The 12,276-nt window shown below is 38.9% G+C and overlaps 1 protein-coding gene across 3 annotated transcripts in view; it reads right to left on the bottom strand.

The window, feature by feature from the left end:
• SHANK3 (SH3 and multiple ankyrin repeat domains 3) overlaps positions 1-12,276 on the bottom strand; it is a 924,054-nt gene that overhangs the window by 749,199 nt on the left and 162,579 nt on the right. The window lies entirely within an intron of this gene.

Below are 12,276 nucleotides of genomic sequence, written 5' to 3'. Positions count from 1 at the left end.
CAATGGGCAACATACTTTGTTTACTATGATTGATTGGGCTTTGAATATGTGAAGGAATTGTCTGTCCTTATACTGTGGAATTCTTTTCATTTTCTTTTAAGTAGATTGTACACCATGCAGATCTGTGAGTCAACTTCTGTGGTATAACAAGTTTTAATAAACTATAAACCTTATAAACTATTTACCCCTTAACACATGTTATATGGCATTAAAGTGTGCCATATTATCATAAAACATGCATTAGTTACAATGGAATACATAGTAATGAGACACAAAGCAAGCAAGCAAGCATGTGCTAAACACCTTATTACTATATGAAATAATGCAGCTTGTGGTGAACACTGCATACTGCCTTAATGCCAGCTAAAAGCTGGTATTATTTTCCATTGCTCCTGAGCTACAACTTACATGAGCTAGATAATCTAAAGTTTATCATCCACAGATACCCTCTACCCCACCATCCCACAGGCTCCCTCCATGGCCTACCCCCAGAAATCTCTGTGGTCTAGAGAGCATGGGGGCAAGAGAAATCCTCTATCACTCTTGCCCTGGTCAGCATCAGGTTCAAAGTAGCACTGGCAACCTCCCAAGTAGTAGTCTCGTGGTACTACCTCTAGGACAGGGGTGTCAAAGTCCCTCCTCGAGGGCCGCAATCCAGTCAGGTTTTCAGGATTTCCCCAATGAATATGCATGAGATCTATTTGCATGCACTGCTATCATTGTATACTAATAGATCTCATGCATATTCATTGGGGAAATCCTGAAAACCCGACTGGATTGTGGCCCTCGAGGAGGGACTTTGACATCCCTGCTCTAGGGTCAAGCTACCATATAAAGGGACTAGGAATCACTTCTGCCCCATTACTCCTAAATCCCAGGGATTTCTAAAGGTAGGGAAAAACTAACAATTCACAAACTCAGGGGACCCAAATAATCAACCCTCCAACAACCCCTGTGGAATCAACAAGCCTTCCTATCAAAAGGATTGCTATAAACACATTAAGCCTATCTTCTACCGGGTTTGTTTAAAGAAGGAGGAAACGGCCAGGGCTGAATTGAGTTAATTGGGTGATTTGTCTTGAATTGCTGTGTTTTCTCCACACTTTCATCTTATAGCTTGTGGCAATGGTGCAGCGAGATAAATACAAGTTCAATGAACATTGAGCTTACACTTTTTAATGTTTTTGCAACACGATCTAGAGTTTGTTATTTTTTTAGCTCTTTTTCTGTGCATCATTGAGGGGACAGTTCACAGCAAGATCAGTCGCAGTGTCTGCATGTGCTACATTTAAAGAATATTTGATAAAGCAGCACCCGCATTGCTGCAAAAGCAGCACATATATGGCTGCATATGTTTAAGCAAATTTAAATTTGCTCACATTCTAAGAAGTGTGGGTAGGAGGAGGTGTTTTATGCCAAAGAGGTATCTCCATTTATGTTGCTTGCCTGCATGCTAACTAGCTAGTAGTGAGCTTGGGTCTGAGGCTTTTTTCTCCTTCTTTAAACAAACCTGATAGAAGATGGGCTTAATGTGTTTATAGCAATCCTTTTGATAGGAAGGCTTGTTGATTCCACAGGAGTTGTTGTAGAATTGGGCCTACAAACGGTGGGGGGAGGGGAGCTTTTTTTTTTTTTAAAGATATGATTTTTTTATGTATTTGTTGCGCAGATCCTCTGCCTCTCTTTGTTTTGTTTTAGTTATAGAGTTGTTTACATAAGAATGAGGTACTTTAAGGCTGGCCTAGCAGTTCAGCAGCAGTGGTAGGCACCACATGATGTAAAACTTGAGTTCAATGTTGCACCTGGTATTCTCTTCCTAGAGGCAGCAAAACCTAAATCCCTCCCAAAATTAACAACCTTAGGGTAGAGAATCCTAGCCATTGTTCAATGGTGACATATATGGACTGGACCTAGAAAGCTCATGCATCATTTTCTGGAAGGAATTACAGGCTATGGCTCCCAACCAAAGATCATCACTGTAATGACTGAGCTACAGAAGACTATTAAGATTGAAGAAACGTTTGCCCAACAGAAGGCTGTTACAATTGATGTAGAAACCTACTGGTAGGGTAGAAACCTACTGGTAGGGTAGAAACCTACTGGTAGGGTAGAAAACTACTGGAAACTACTGACCAAAAATTCAATTTATTTTTTTTTGAATAGTAATTTTTATTGTAAACCATGGGGATACAGCACAATCAGCATATATAGTAACAGCTACATAAAAACCACTCATAAATGTTTGTTCAGTCATTAGGGGAGGAGTCAAGAGGGCAGCACCATAGTGCAGGATGCTAGAGCTCTTGCTACCATCTGCTGCAGTCTCCGTGGATGGTTCTAAGTCAGATCAACATAGTGAAGCAGAAGGGGAAGATTCGTATTCACCCGCCAGAGGTTAGAATAATGTTTTCTCTTAGCAGTCGATATTGAACTTTGTTGTTCCTGCTACTGGTGCTCCTATTTTGGGAGCAGCACCAGAGTTTAGAGGACTGATGCCTGGTATATTGAATGCTACGCTGAGCCCCGAAGAACATACATCTTGCTCAGAATCAGACCTCAGATACGAAGAGGTTTCCAAAAGAGGTCTGATTTGTGGCAGGAGAGCGATATGCCCTGAGGATCCAGAGCCAGTTAGAGGTATGGTGAGAGGTAAAGCTGTTGGGGGTTGAAAGGAACAAGGTCCCCCCCCCCCCCCAAAAAAAAAAAAAAAAGAGTGTTCAGGCTCAATCTGGATGCTCAGAAGTGGAAAACTATATGGTGGGTAAGAAACAATCGGAAAAAGTAATACTTGAAGTGGTTTGGGATACTAAAGGAAAGCTGGAGTATTCCCTGCTTAAAAGGCTTGATAAGTTTTCATTTGGTCATGACTTTTTACAGTCCTCTGTGGCATTGCAAGGGAAACAGTAAAAACAAGAGGTCACCATTACAAAATGTGAGCAGGAATTGAAATCTTTAAAAGAGGGACAAGTTATGCTTTATAAAGATAAAATGGTGACTTATCAAAAACTTGAGGCTCTGGAGAACTATGAGCAATGTCTTAATTTAAGATATTTGAGCTTTCCTAAGTTACCTGTTTTTACACATATGGATATGTTCAAGAAATATTTAATGGAAGTCCTGCAAATCCCAAGAGACACTTTGCCACCATTGGTTAGAGCTTATTATGTGGACTGGCATGGAACAGACTTTCAAGGAGCTAGAAAAGAGAGCACTCAAGACAGTTTTAATCTTTCTAATTTTTTTGGAAGGATGAGAAGCTGTGGTGCCATCTGCCACTTTGATAGTCTCCTTTGCATTGGAGATTGATAAAAACGAGGTCCTTAGATTGAATTTCTAGGTCAGAAGGTTTTAATAGTTCCTGACCTCTGTAGAGTTACACAGCTTAGATGGAAGGCTCTTTTGTCCCTCAAATCACAACTTTTGTCACTCAGAGGGTTGTTTTTCTTTCAGATTCCAAGTAGTTTTGTTAAAATTGAAGCACAAACTTTTGTATTTACTGACCCTGACCAATTTAAAATTTTCTTGAAGCTAGGTCTCCACTTCTACCAATTTCAGTCTCAATACCTACTTCTATTGTGACTTGAATTTTCTCATTTAGTATAATAGCCGGCTTAGGTTAAATCAAGTTTCCGGGGTTTTCCTTAAGTATTAGTCAATCTCTTGCAATGATTAATTATTTCTAAAACTTCTTCCCACTTTAGGGCATCTCCTTTTTTGTTTTGTTTGATTTCTTATTTAATATGTTTAAAATATATTAATCCTTACAATTGATAATGTAGTTTAAATTTGTATGGTCATTTTTCTGATGTAAGGAATAATTTTCCTGCTATCAAGTGATCTTGATTTCTTTTTTATTAGGATTCTAATAAATATATCCAAAAGCATAGAAATATGGAAATCCAAGAAAACACTTACATAATCTTACTATATTATATAGAAATCCCATCAAGCCCTCATCATCGGGAGAGGAGTGCTTCAATTATATAAAAGAAATACAAAAATAAGGGGGAAAAATACATTTATAGGTGTTATCCTATAATTAACTCCTCAATAGAAATCCAGTAACAATTAAATGAAACAAAATAAAGAAGTCTTTTTCCATGCAGTTTAAGAAATTGCTCTAATTGAATCAGATCCACAAAAAATATAATCCTTATTCTGAAAAGTTGGCAAACATTTGCATGGGAACTTCAAAAAGAATGTGGCCCCAGATTCCACAGCTCTAGATTTCAAGGCTAAAAAAGCCTTTCTTCTAAGCAAAGTTGATCTAGCCACATCTGGAAATATTTGAATTTTTGCTCCACTAAATATTGCATTTTTATTCCTGAAATATAATTTCATGATCAAGACCTTGTCACTCTCATTTAAACAAGATACAAAGAGAGTGGATCTAGTTTGTATTGTATTTTGAGAGTCTTCAAGAAATCCTTTTAGCACTCTACCAGAAAGAGAAACAGTTCTGACATTTTATTATCCCCTGTAACTTCCAGAACTGGGCTGCACTTTCCCTGCCTCACAAGATAGGAGAATCCAGGATGGAGTCGGTCCAGAGGAAAGCTACTAAAATGGTACGTGGTCTTCATCATAAGGTGTATGGGGACAGACTTAAAGATCTCAATATGTATACTTTGGAGGAAAGGTGGGAGAAGGGAGATATAATAGAGACATTTTAATACCTAAATGGTGTAAATGCGCATGTTGAGTCTCTTTCATTTGAAAGGAAGCTCTGGATTGAGAGGGCATAGGATGAAGTTAAGAGGTGATAGGGTCAGGAGTAATCTAAGGAAATACTTTTTTACAGAAAGGGTGCTAGATGCATGGAACAGTCTCCCAGTAGAGGTGGTGGAGACAGAGACTGTGTGTGAATTCCAGAAAGCGTGGGATAGGCATGTGGGATCTCTTAGAGAGAGGAAGAGATAATGGTTACTGTGGATGGGCAGACTGGATGGGCCATTTGGCCTTTATCTGCCATCATGTTTCTATGTTTCTATGTTAACAAGGCTAGTGTAGATACCCAACCTAGGAGGAGGGTCATTGCCTTTGATTTAGCTCCCTAGCCAGAGCATGATCTATGCAAGTGGACTTTTTGGCTTGCAGCACCAAGTCAATTCCCTAACATCAATACAAGAGAAGTAAATACTGTATATTCCAACTGCCAAGCTACAGCATTCCTCATTTCCAATACAGAGAAGCCTTTGATTACTATGAATCATCCTCAGTGCCTATAAAACTGCTGAACTGCTTCAGGATAATCAGATACAGGGATCCTCTCTTCCAACACTGGCTGAGTGGAGCAGAAAGAAGAAAAGGAAAAGAATATTATACTACCCAGTTGGAGCAAACTAGTAACCAACATAAAGCCTTCCATATCAGATTTCCCTTTGGGGGTATAACAATTTTGCTATCAGGCATGCTGATAAGTAAATAAAATAAGGGAGGAGAATACTGAAAATTTGTGACTGTTATTATTTCTGGTTAAACTTGTTTATCTTTATTGGGAAATATAAGGGATGTACATACAGTTATTGAAGATATCACTATTGTTGGCTATCCAAATGCAGTACACCTTTCACAGTTTGAAGTAACCTGTGAGGACTGTTTATTGATTGAGAGAAGTGAGTGATTCACTGCCAGCCAGCTTTCAAGCTCTGTTAGCTCCAGCTCTGACTTCAACAGTCCAAATAAAAATACATTTGTGAAGCCCATCTGATTCTCTCAACCAACCAGGGTTACAACTACTATTTTTCACAAAGCCTATTTTCTTTATTAATCAGACTTTTGATTCAATCAATCTTCTGAAACCTGAGGCTGGGAGGACAGAGGAGTCAATATGGGTTAAATTTAATCAAGTGGGGGTACAGAAGATACATGAGGTCATTAAGACAATAAAAAACATATCCTGTTCTTTGAATTTATGTTCTACATCTGTATTTAAATCAATGGGAGAGGATATTGCTAAATCCGTAATGGTGTTAGTAAATAAATCTTTCTATGAGAGGACCTTTCTATTGACTTTGAAAACAGCTGCTGTAAGGCTTCTAGTGAAGAAGAAGATTTGATTCAACTCTACTAGAAAGTTATCAACTAATTTCATCATTACAACTCTTGGTCACAGTTTTGGGGAAATTAGTTCTCCAGCATCTTTCAGTATGGGTTTAATCCTACGCATGGAACAGAAACTTTGTTGATCTCCTTATGTGATAGAATTAGGTTAGGTTTTGATAAGAAGGAACAATTGTTTCTGGTCTTATTAGATGTGGCTTTTGAGACAGTCATTTAAAATTAATTGACTTTATGAAGCACATTGGTATTGGTGGTAAAGTTTTAGAATGGTTTTAATTAAACTTCATTTGTTTAATTGTGATTTCCAACGGAAAATTATCTAGTTGGGCATCTATGATCTCTTGTGTCCCTTAGGGATCAGCTCTGTTTACTATTCTCTTCAATCTTTATATGCTCCTAATTTGCACCGGGGGTTCAATATCAGTTGTACGCTGATGGCCTATAGTTTCTAGTTTCTGTTACCACATCAGTCAATGATTCTATTACCAATACTGTATATGAATACAATTCATTCTTGAATGAATGTTAATCAACTTGTATTAAAAGTTTCAAAGTCACAAATTTTATGGTTATTTCAGGTTATTTTAAAGTCACAAATTTTATGGTTATTTCAGGTTATTTTAAATTCTTTATTCATTTTACATCTTACAACAAGTGTATCATAAAATAACATTTGAATTTATACAATATCACTTGATTCTCTATCAATTTAACTTAAATCATAATATTTAAACTCTCCCTCCCAACCCTACTAATTCATATGTAGTACATTTATCAGATAAAATATTATATATTCTGTCCTATTAATCTAATCATTTAATATCAATATTCTATTAATGGCCTCCAAACCTCCTGAAAGTTATTAAAATTACTTTTCTGCAAGGCTAACATTCTTTCCATCTTGTACATATGACATAATGAATTCCACCAAAAACTATAATTTAATCTATTCCAATTTTTCCAATTAAATGTAATCTGCTGAATGGCAACTCAAGTCATAAAAAGTAATAGCTTATTATTCTTTGCAGAAATTTGACTTTTCTTCCTCATTGACATTCCAAATAATATAGTATCATAGGATAGAGCCACAGGATTTTCCAACAAACAATTTATTTTGCCCCAAATTGATTTCCAAAAAGCTAAAATGAATGGACAATAGAATAATAAATTATCTAAAGTCCCCGTTTCGAGATGACAATGCCAACATCTATTAGACTTAGAACTATCTAATTTTTGTAAATGAACAGGGGTCCAGAAAGCTTGGTGCAACAGAAAAAACCAAGTTTGTCTCATAGATGCCGACATTGTACAACTCATCCTCCAAGACCAAATTCGTGGCCATTGAGATGCAGTAATTTGATGCTTAATCTCAATGCTCCTGCGTGCTTGTACGTGGTGAGCGTGTTGTCGGGGCAGCATCTGACTTAGGAGAGGAGAGAGGTGAAGTCGCGCATGCTCATTCAGGATGGCGGCCGGTTTAGATGGGAGCCGGGAGAGCGCTGACGGACAGCAGAGGCATCGCCGAAGCAGGAGGGCAGCCGCATGGGGACCCCAAGGCAAGGAAAGCACCACTTTCAAATCGCTGTGCAGCACCTTCAGGCAGGTACTCACCCCTGGGCCACCATTGCTGAGTGCTCGTTTATCGGGGCAGTGCTCGGTTTACGAGACAAAAGTTTGCTGAGTGTTTTGCTCGTCTTGCAAAACTCTCGCAAACCGAGGTACCACTGTATTCGCCATATATCTTTCAAATCACAAGAATTTACAAAATTATCCAAACCCAATGATTTAATAATTTTACTAGGTTTTTTTATCCAACAAAGGACCCATAACAGCATTAAAATCCCCAGCCACCACTAAATTAGAGGTAGCCAGTGGTAATACCAGTTGTTGTAGAGATTTAAAAAATTCATTTTGGTTCGAATTTGGGACATATACATTAAAGAGCACCATTGTAGTATTTCCCATGCTCATTTCTACATGTACCCATCTTCCTAAAGGATCAGAAGCAACTAATTTAAATAAAGGTCATTTTAACTGTTCAGAACATAATTACCACCATACTGTAACAGACCAAAGGTTCATCAAGCCTAGTATCCTGTTTCCACCAGTGACCAACCCAGGTCCCAAGTACCTAGCTAGATCCCAAGTAGTAAACAGATTTTATGCTGTTTATAAATAAGCAGTGGATTTCCCCAAGCCATCTCAATAATGGCCTATGGCCTTCTCTTTTAGGAAATTATCCAAACCTTTTTTAAACCCTGCCAAGCCAACTAATCTCACCACATTCTTCAGCAACAAACTCCAGAGTCCAACTACACATTGTGTGAAGAAATATTTTATCCAGTTTGCCTTAAATATACTACTTAGTAGCTTCATTGCATGCCCCCTAGTCCTCCCTCCCCCCCAAAAAAGAAAAAAGGTTCTAGGCCTCGGGGTAACACAGGCCAGTAAAAGAAGAGGCACAGGAGATGTCCAAACCAACCTTCACTTACAAATGTTTTATTGGTGGTATATACAAAATTCAAACACAAGTCCTTATCTATCATAATAAAACCCTTAGCGTGCCTGAGCACTTGAAACTCCGTGCATCCGTGTTTTGTGCTTCTGTGCCGCTACATGCGCAATAGAAGGAGCGTGTGGTGGTTTTGTGCGACGGTTTAATAATCTCACCTTCTGCTGCCGATCACCCGATTAGGATCCAAGTTTCAACAACTATATCACCTTCCTCAGGGGACTATAAGGAACTTGTAATGCTTGCAAATATTGCAGAAAATGAGTTGCCCACCAAGAAACTGTACTATGGTCCACTGTTAACTCACCACAAACTTTACGTAACGAACTGTGGATTTCTGTCGGGTTTTTGCCATGTAGAGTTTCAATCTTAATGTACAATCTCTGATCGTCAAAAGACACGTACCCGAGACACCTGCAGCTTCCATTTCTCACACCTGTCACAGCCACACTATGTACACTACAGAGTTCCTAAGCACACATCTTGCTGCTTCAAGCACTGAAGTGAAACAAGGTTTACTGCAATTGCATCATCCACACCCCAATGTTACCAACCTGTGCATTATTTATGAAATGACCCTCGTATAATAAAAGCTATTGCCCTATACAGTATTTATAAACATCATGCATTTCTGTGATTTTAATGATACTGGACAAGTTAACATTTAAGATTTCATTCACTTAAATTAAGGATTAATGTAAATAAAAACTAGAGCTGGAAGATCCTGCATATTAATTTCACTATAATATATAAACATTCACATTAACCTTTCCTAATATGCAAATTCATTAAGCTGGTATCATCAAAATACCTCATTTAAACACCATCAAAAACACTCATCAACCAACTTCATAAGAATCTAGATGCCATGGGTGGATAGACATAAGTTTTGATTATGTCCTTCCACATGTACTAAGTCCAATTTGGGCATCTGGTGCTAGATGCCCAAAGTCAGAAAATGCCCATTTTCGAAAAATACATCTAGAATACTTTTTTTTCGAAAATCATTTATCTGGACGTCCAGGCTATTGTTGGTACATCTATCTTTATACCACATTTTCAACCAAAATTTCATCCACGTCCCAAATGCCCAGAACAAAACCATTTGGATATGGGAGGGGCCAAACTTGTAATGGACTGGCCACCCAGACATGGCAACAGAGCAGTGGGGCACCTTACAGGGCACTGCTGTGAACTTCACAAAAAGGGTGTCAGATAAACATCTCACCAGAACTCCCTTATAGGTTATTTTCAGGACACATTTCAACCAAACTTGGTATACATATGACTTACTATCTGGGGAAAATTACTGTGGGGGTGAGAAGGGGGTGACATGTAAAAATGATCAAAAATAACAGATTTTAGTGTCCACCCCATAGTGTTTTTGGGCTCGCTGAGATGAATAATCAGCATAACTCTGAAACGCATGGAGAGATTTCCACCAAACTTGGTACACATATGACTTACTATCTGGGGGAAAATACTGTGGGGTGGGAAGGGGGTGACAAGTAAAAATTATTGAAAATGACAGATAGTGTCTAACCCATAGTTTTCAGGCTCACTGAGATGAATACTGACACTCCCAATGCTGTTTAAGTCCAAGTTCAGCCCCATAGAGAGGGGCATTCCTTTGGGACAAGTGGGGGACATGTGGGGAGTTGGACATGTGGGGAGTGAGGAGGACATTTTATTTATTTATTTATTCATTTTTCTGTACTGTTCTCCCGAGGGAGTCCAGAACGGTTTACATTAATTTATTCTGGTACTCAAGCATTTTTCCCTGTCTGTCCTGCCGGGCTCACAATCTATCTAATGTACCTAGGGCAATGGGGGGATTAAGTGATTTGTCCAGGGTCACAAGGAGCAGCGTGGGTTTGAAGCCACAAACCCAGGTGCTGAGGCTGTAGCTTCATACACTGTGCCACACATGTGGGGAGTGGGGCATGTGGGACATGGGACATTTTGGAATAAATAAATATCTGGGCAATGCTAGTAGATATATAAACATGATGAGTCTGGTGAAACACAAGAGGGATGAAGGGGAAACTGGTGCTCAGGAAGTTAAAAGATTCTGCAGAAATTAAGGTCTAGCATATACATCAGGTATTGAAGACTGGAAGAACCATAGCAAAAAATATCTGAGAGTTAAGAAAGGTAGAGATTTAGGATGCAGCTGCAAAACATAGGGATTTTTACATAAAGATTGGGGGAGAGTAGTTATCAAGCTGTGCTATGGCTATAACATGTTATTTGATTCCATATTGCATAATGTATATTGCAAGTTTCAGTGCCACTGCCATAAGATAGTTAAGTCACTGCAGGGAACATAATAATGAGATGCATAGTGTGTAAACACATGCAAAATACTTCAGTGTTGATATTCAAAGCGATTTAACCAGAGGTTCCTGACCAGTGAAATAGCTTCTGCAGGGATATTCAGCAACATTTAACTGGTTAATGCCGCTGAATATCAGCTCTAATCATGAAAGCTGTTACCGGCAGTCCATGGGGTAAAGTCAGCAATTGTGTGATTAACCCACTCCTTTACAAAGTCACGCTAGTGTTTTTAGCGCCGGCAGCAGCGGTAAGAACTCTAATTCTCATAGGAATTCTATGAGCATCAGAGTTCTTACCGCCACAGCCAGTGCTAAAAACGATAGCACAGCTTTGTAAAGGAGGGGGTAAGTGCTGATATTCAGCACTTAACCGCCTAAGTTAACCAGACAAATTAGATCACATAAAACTCAGTCCTTTCTTTACCCAGGTTCACTTAGGTGGTTCAGTGTTGAATATCGCACTTAACCTGATAAGGGAAAGCTAGCTACACAAATCCACATATTCAATGCCGCCGCCCAGACATGGCCCGGCATTGAATATCTAAGCATAACGCCAGAGGCAGCCAAAAACACACCGACTTCTGCCACCTGAATATTTTTTCCCAGCATTATTATGTATGAGAGTTAAATAAATTAATGCCCCTCCATAAGTTTTGTTTAAAATAAATGAAAATATTGTAATAAATATAAAATGACAATAATGCTTGAAACCTGCTCTTTTATTATACGTATTTACTTTTCTACAATTGCCACCATTCACCTCACATTTCTATCAACAATGCTAAGTTTTCAAAAACCAAAAGAACTGCACATCTTGGGCCAGATTCTATAAATCTCTCTTAGATTAGGTGCCACTAAGCACTCTAATTGGGGACGCCTAGCCGATTTAGCACAGAACTCAAAATTAAATAATAGCTTAATTGGCATAGTAATTGACCATGCCATTAAAAGCTCATTAAAAACATTAAAAAACAATTAAGAGTTCCACACAGAACTCAGAGCTGTGCTTACTGATGCCTAAGTCGAGGCACCTACCAGCCCCTAATGATACCTACCTCAAAAGTGGGCATGGTTAGGGGCAGAGAATAGCCATGGTATGACTTAGGCATCATTAGGTGCCTGTGGCAGGCCTGGTAAATTAGGGCAGGAAAACCCTTCTCCTCTCCACGCGGCATCCACTATTCAGGCAAACTGGGAAAATCCCTTCTCTTCAAAATCACAGGTCTTTGGAACGACCTCACCACCCCGCTGCGAAACCTGAGCTCCCTTCAGTTATTCCGCAAAAAACTGAAAACCTGGCTTTTCAGCAAATTGTAGCTCTATCCTTCCCCCCTTTCTCTCCCCCCTTCTACACATAAGTTCATG

The sequence above is a fragment of the Geotrypetes seraphini genome, chromosome 9, assembly GCF_902459505.1.
Source record: "Geotrypetes seraphini chromosome 9, aGeoSer1.1, whole genome shotgun sequence".
Taxonomy (NCBI): domain Eukaryota; kingdom Metazoa; phylum Chordata; class Amphibia; order Gymnophiona; family Dermophiidae; genus Geotrypetes; species Geotrypetes seraphini.
The sequence above is the reverse complement of the archived record's forward strand: the minus strand, read 5'-3'. Positions and strand labels throughout refer to the sequence as shown.